Below are 6,998 nucleotides of genomic sequence, written 5' to 3'. Positions count from 1 at the left end.
AGTAAGACACATTCTCAGCAGCAAAGTGGCAAAATATATTGGAAATGGAACCACTGTGAAGTGGTGGCATAAATGACTTGGGGGAAGAGGACCACTCAGGAATGATTTCCATTCCACAGTATTGCCCATGACTCATTTCATATGTATGTAAAGTAACTAGATAGTAAACAGAGAGAGAGAGACATTGCCTGATTATGATCAACAGCAATTTGGGGTGAGGTAGGAGATTAAAATTCTTGGCATATTGGAATATGCTGAAAGGCAGTAAGGACAAACACAAGAAAGAAGATACAGTTTTGTCGTTAGGAATCGCAAATAATTCCAACTCCAGGAGTACACAATGGGAAATGATTAGCCAGACGGTCATGAGAATGACCATCTTACACAACCGGAAATTTCTACAAGGAACAGACCGTCTTTTTGATCATGTTAATCTTCAATTAAGCAAAGTGAGCATGATTATTGATTACTGGGAAGCCAAACAATGGAGAACAAAAAGAGTTAGTAATTAGATACAGAAGATCTTGTTATAAATAAAGTTTCCATGCCGCAAAAGAAATAGCAGTCGAATATAAAATTTTCTTTTTAATTCTCAGCAAGGCAAGGTACTTCTATAGAAGGATGCACCCTTACAGATGGAGCAATGGTGAGTGCACACTTGGACGAGGGAGGGAAAGGGGTTCTTATTCCTGACGCACGTGGTCCCCACTGCTCTGTCGTTGCCTTATTGGCTAGGGTTAGACTGCAAAGGCTAAACTAATTCCGATGGACTAATTTAAAGACAGTGATGGCGGAAAAATGGTTATGAAATGAGTCAGGGTGAAGAATGAATTGGAATGAGTCAAGATGGAGTACGTAATCAGAATGAGTCAAGGTGGAGAATGAGTCAGGTTGGAGTAGGTAATCAGAAAATGTTGCTTTACTAGGAAGCTACGTTTAAAAGTAGAAGGCAAAGAATGGAACATACTGACATATTAATTCTTTGAAGAGAAATTTAGAATTCATATTTAACAACTTCCTCCTCTTGCATTTTTCTTACAGCTTTCTCTTCAAACTTATTTAGCATGTCTTGATTTAGTTGTTCTGCTTGATTTTCCAAAAGAAGAAGCTTTTCTGGATGAGGTGGAGGATAGTTAAGGGAGGTTTTAGTAAGTACCGTTTCTATGAGCCTCTGCACCAACCCACAGATGCATGGTATGACATAGCACCTGACAAGAATAAGTACACCTATTATGACTATGAGGGAGGTAAGAATTGGGGCTATTATTCCTTTCCATTTACCGAACCACTTTTCTAGCCATCCTGTAAAGGGATCATTTACCCCTGAGTTGCTGGCTAACTCATTGGGTAGAGCAGTCAGACCTCGCAATGCCTTTGTTATACTTCCATTAGGGGTGGCGTTGTTTGGGATGAGGGTGCAACATTGAGTTTTAATCATGACACAAACTCTTCTTCTTTCTGCTAATATCATGTCTAAGGCTATCCTATTTTCCCAAGCCATCTGGCTAATAGCCCCTAATTGCTCAGCTATTCCTGTAACAGCATCTCTAGTGTAGTTAATACATCATTGTTGGTTGTAATAGATGTCGTTTATCCAATCTACATTTTTATTAATTGTCACTCACCAAAATATTGACTCAAATCCTGCAGCTATTTGATTTCGGGCTTTAAATTGATCTGGTATTCCCTGTGGGACTCCAATTGCATCTAAATAGACGTGAGAGTCGAAAGACCCATAAGGGGCTTCTCTCGCTTTATGATGTCTTGTTTTTCCTTCCTCTGGTTGATAAAATGCCAGGGTGAAAGGGATAGCCAACTGGACTAAAGCACAAGTGTCACTCCAGTTATTCAGCAGAGTGTCTAGTAAAGGTCCACCACAATACCACCACACATCCACTCAGGGACGAACAAGGGCTGACTGATTAGTAAGTTCTTAAAAATTCTTAAGCTCACTGCATCCCTTCAGGTCTCCAAGGAATGCTAAGTTTCCTTCCTGTTGTGAGACACACAAAGTGAACTTAGTGTTGGGAGATGGAAGCTGAATGGCCCTTGGGGGCTGACCCACAGGGTGTCAGACTTCGTGATATAGTAGAGAGAGAGCTTGGCACGACTTGTTACCCCAGGCTGTAGAATCCTGGAAAAGAGCTACCATGCAGCCCATGCCCAGTCGAGTGGAGGACCACCTTAGTGGAAAGGGGACAATCTGGGCCTCTGGCCTGCTATGTGCACAAGCATAACAATTGCTTTTGTTTAATGTGTGGATGGAATATTTGATACATTCCAACCAGGCATTTACATCTTGGTATCCTGTCTCAGTTGCCAAAGTTTGTTTTAAGTCTTTAACTTCTACCATCGCTATCTTGGCCTTGTTGGTAGATGGAGGAGGAACAATGGTTCCGTTGTGAGAGGTTTTGGAAAAAGGCTTAAAGGCAGGTGCAGGTGGCAGGGGATCAAAGAAATGCATTTCAAGGATCCAATAGGGTGTGTCCCTGACATCTAGCCCACATGCCATAAAACCGGCTTAAAGAAGGGAACTGGCTCAGAAAAGGGGAAGAACTTTGGGGGCTCGAGATAATAACCTATATAGGATTGCACTGGTTTAGCTGACAGTTATTGGGGGCTGTCCGTTTAGTAAAATGAATGTGTGGTTTTAGGAAATTACAAAAACCGGTCAGAGCAGTCCATCCTTGCTCTTTGGTGGTCCACAGAACGTTGGAACAACTACAGCATAAAAGCTCTGTGTCGGTGGGGGCAAGACTCCTGGTTGCCACTGGGGTCTTTATCAAAATCTCCCCGAATTAAATGGTCCCAATTCACTAATGCCCAGTATGAGGAGAGCCAGGAGGGACAGAGGTACTTTTCTGAAGTAGAGAGCTGCCTTTGACTTTACAAATCCCCACACGGTATAACAAGGCAAGCATCAAATGCAATAGTTTGAGGTGAAATTGACTTGGTTATGTTAATAACTAGATGATCAGCGATAGAACGAGGAAAGAAGAAAGTTAATAGAATAGATGAAAGAGAGTTAAATTCTTCTTAGCTTTAGTTTGGTAGGGTTTTCCCCTGGGACTATGGCCACTACTCTGGAGGGGGTGGCACTTTCTTGACCCGGGTGTGGTAAGTCCATCCTCTGTCTGCTGTGCGGACTGCAGTTTCAGTAGTTAGGAGCACTAAGTAAGGATCTTCCCAGACTGGCTCAAGCATCTCCTCTTTCCAGCTCTTGATGAGGACGTGATCCCCAGGCTGATGTTGATGCACCGGGAACTCCAAGGGCGGCACCTGTGCTAATAGACCTTTAGTTTTAAGAGAAGAGAAAGTAGAAGCTAGACCAAGCATATAATTTTTAAGGAATTGATCTTTTGTTTCAAAGGTAGGAATATCAGCAGTAGAGTGCAAATAAGGTAATCCATAGAACATCTCATAAGGAGAAAGACCAATGTCTTTCCGTGGTGCAGTTCGAATTCTCAGCAGGGCAATAGGAAGACACTTGGTCCATGGCAATCGAGTCTCTAAGACTAATTTGGTTAAGTGGTTCTTTAGAGTCTGATTCATTCTTTCTACTCTCCCTAATGAGGGTGGGTGTCAGGGAGTATGGTATTCCCATCTAATATCTAATGTTTGGGATAGCTTTTTAATAATGTGTGCGGTGAAATGAGTTCCATTGTCTGAGTCAATATTTTCTATTAGTCCAAACCTGGGTACTATATTTTCAATTAGGGCCTTAACTGCATTATTGGCTGTTGCATTTGAAAAGGGAATAACTTCGACCCGGTGAGTGAGGTGGTCTACTATCAGTAGTAAATATTTCAGACGACCTGTTGGAGGCATTTCTTTGTAATCAACTTGGATACTTTGGAATGGCTTTAAGCCTGGATTCCTTCTCCCGAGTGGTAATATTTTTGTAGTATGTCTATTAGTTTTCTTACATACTAAGCAACTATCTGTAACCTGTTTGGCCAGGGTATAAATTCCTATACAACCATAAACTCTGAGAACAGCATCACACGTGGCCTGGGGCCCCCAGTGGGTCCCCTGATGTAGTTGGGATAAGACTTCCCTCATAAGGGGTTTAGATAACATTTCTCTCTGGTCTGGCAGTATCCACTTTCCTTCTGAATTCTCTTTAGCACCTATTTTTATTGCTTTCTCTTTTTCGGTGGAAGAGAAAATGGGGATTATGGTAGGAGGAGGGAGGTAGGGAGTTAAGTGAAAAATACACATTCAAAAGACACAGCAGCCTGCTTGTCTACCTGATCTGCTAGGTTATTTCCTCGACTTTCAAAAGAAAGAATTTTCTGGTGTCTGGGAACATGGACAATAGCTATTTCTTCCGGCAACTGAAAATTATTCAATACTTGGGTGATCAGCTCCTTGTGAACAAGGTCTTGACCTTTACTATTAATGAGACCTAGTTCAGTCCAAATTTTCCGAAACATATGGGTCACTCCAAAGGCATACCTGGAATCTGTATAGATGGTTCCTTCCTGGTTGGGTAAGTACTTTAAGGCTTGGCTGAGTGCAAGCAGCTCACACGTTTGAGCAGACGAACTGTTGGGCAATTTTCCTGACTCTATTTCTATGAGAGTTTCTCCGTCAATCACTGAATACCTACTGTATCTTTTTCCCTCAATCACCCGGGAGGAACCATCTATGAATAAGTGCCATCCAGTCCAGAAGGGGGTTTCTTCTAGGTCTGATTTAACCTTTGTATGCTAATCAATTAAATCTAAACATGTGTGTTCCCCCTTAGATTTGGATTCCTTGTTAAGAAACCTGCTGGGTTGAGTGAATTATCAGTAGTCAATGTTAAATCATCCTTTTCTAACAGAATGGCCTCATGCTTTAAGATTCTTGATTCAGTAAGCCATCTCCCTGCTCTCTGGTAGTTCTAACTCGGTGAGGCGTGCTTACTGTCAATTTTCCTCCAAAGGTTAACTTTCTGCTTTCCCCGACTAGTATTGCCATAGCCACGATGGACTGGATGCATTGAGGCCATCCACGAGTGACTGGGTCTAAGACCTTTGATAGGAAGGCTACGGGCTGCCGGTGGCCTCTGTGTTCTTGAGTCAGCATTCCTAAAGCTACCCCACTGTACACATTAACAAAAAGGTGGAATGGCTTTTCTAGGGAGGGTAAGGCTAAAACAGGCAGTTATGAGCCTTTCTTTCCTTCAGCTTCTCGACTTGATCAACTTCCTCAGAAGTCCACAGGAGATGGTTAGGCTTCTCCTGGGCAAGTTTTTGATATAACAGTTTACTGTGCAGTGCTTAATGAGTGGCAGTATCTGACTAACCCTAAAATTTTTCTGAGTTCTTGTTTGTTTGAGGCAAGGGTAGGGACATAATTCCCTCGATTCGTTTAGGCCCTATTCTTGGCTTGCCTGCACTTATTAAGTGGCCTAAATATTTAACTTTCGGCTGTACATGCTGAAGCTTTCTTTTTGGGACTTGTAGCCCCTCAAACTGCAGATGGTTAAGCATATGTGTAGAGAAGTCAGTTACCTTCTCTCTATCTTCACCAGATATAAGAATGACGTCCACTTACTGGAGAAGGCATATTTGTTCTGGGATGACAACTTTTTCTAGTACTTGTTCTAAAATTTGGCCAAAAAGATTAGGGGAGTCTGTGAACCCTTGGAGCAAGACTGTCCATCGATATTGTTGTTTCTGTCCTGAGTGGGGATCCTCTCACTCAAAAGCAAATATATCTCAGCTATTTTCAGTCAGGTGCCATACCCAAAAAAGCATCTTTCAAATCTATTACAGTAAACCATTGATGATATATGGAATCTTGCTAACAATGGTATAAGGATTGGGGACAACAGGGTGGGTAGTCTGGACTATTTGGTTGATAGCTCCAAGGTCCTGTACTAGCTGATATGACCTGTCTCATTTCTTTACTGGCAGTATTGGGGGGTTATAAGGGGACATACAGGGCTCAAGAAGCCCATCCTTAATAAGGCCTTCGATTATAGGTTTCAACCCTATCCTACCTTCTAGGGGAATAGGGTACTGCTTCCTTCTTACTACTTCTCCCAGGGTTTTTAGCTTGATGTGGATCAGAGGGACTTGGAGTTTCCCTTGGTTTCCTTCTTTGGACCAGACATTAGGATTAATATATTTTTCATCTGCAGTGGTGAGTGTCAAGTGCATCCGTGTGAAGAGAGTCCACTAACAGGCTTTGTGTGAGCAACAAGGCTATGTCACTTGGGGGCAAGTAGGCTGAGTCCGAAAAGAGAGTCAGCAAAGGGAGATAGGCGTGGGGCAGTTTTATAGGACTGGGTTAAACAGTGGAAAGTTACAGTTAAAGGTGGTTATCTATTGTCAGCAGAAGAGGGGGTCACAAGCTGCATGGTGGGGAGATCATAAGACTCATTGTCCCGAAGAAGAATGTCACGAGATTGATTGATCTGTTGGGGCAGGGCAGGAACAAGTCATAATGGAATATTGTAAGGTTGGTCAATCAGTTAAGACAGGAGCTGGCTGTTTCACTTCTTCTGTAGTTTTGGGTTGCCCTAGACTTCTTGGCTCCTGCAGGCCACCTGGACGTATATGTGCAGATCACAGGGGTTACAATGGCTGACCTTCGGCTCAGAGACCTGACATTCCTGTCTGTTTATTTATAAAATATAAAGTTATAAGAAAAGATAAAGAAAATGTAAATTTTATTGGGGATTATTGGGGTTGGGGTGATGTTTCTCGGGACTGCTTCAGCGTGACCAGGGACTGCACGGACACCTTAAAGAAAATTTTTCAGCAAACTATCGCGAGGACAAAAAACCAAACACCGCATGTTCTCACTCATCGGTGGGAATTGAACAATGAGAACACACGGACACAGGAAGGGGAACATCACACACCGGGGCCTGTTGTGGGGTGGGGGGAGGGGGGAGGGATAGCATTAGGAGATATATCTAATGTTAAATGATGAGTTAATGGGTGCAGCACACCAACATGGCACCTGTATACATACGTAACTAACCTGCACGTTGTGCACAT

This window comes from Pan paniscus, chromosome 4 (assembly GCF_029289425.2).
Source record: "Pan paniscus chromosome 4, NHGRI_mPanPan1-v2.0_pri, whole genome shotgun sequence".
NCBI lineage: Eukaryota > Metazoa > Chordata > Mammalia > Primates > Hominidae > Pan > Pan paniscus.
This window is presented reverse-complemented; position numbering follows the sequence as displayed.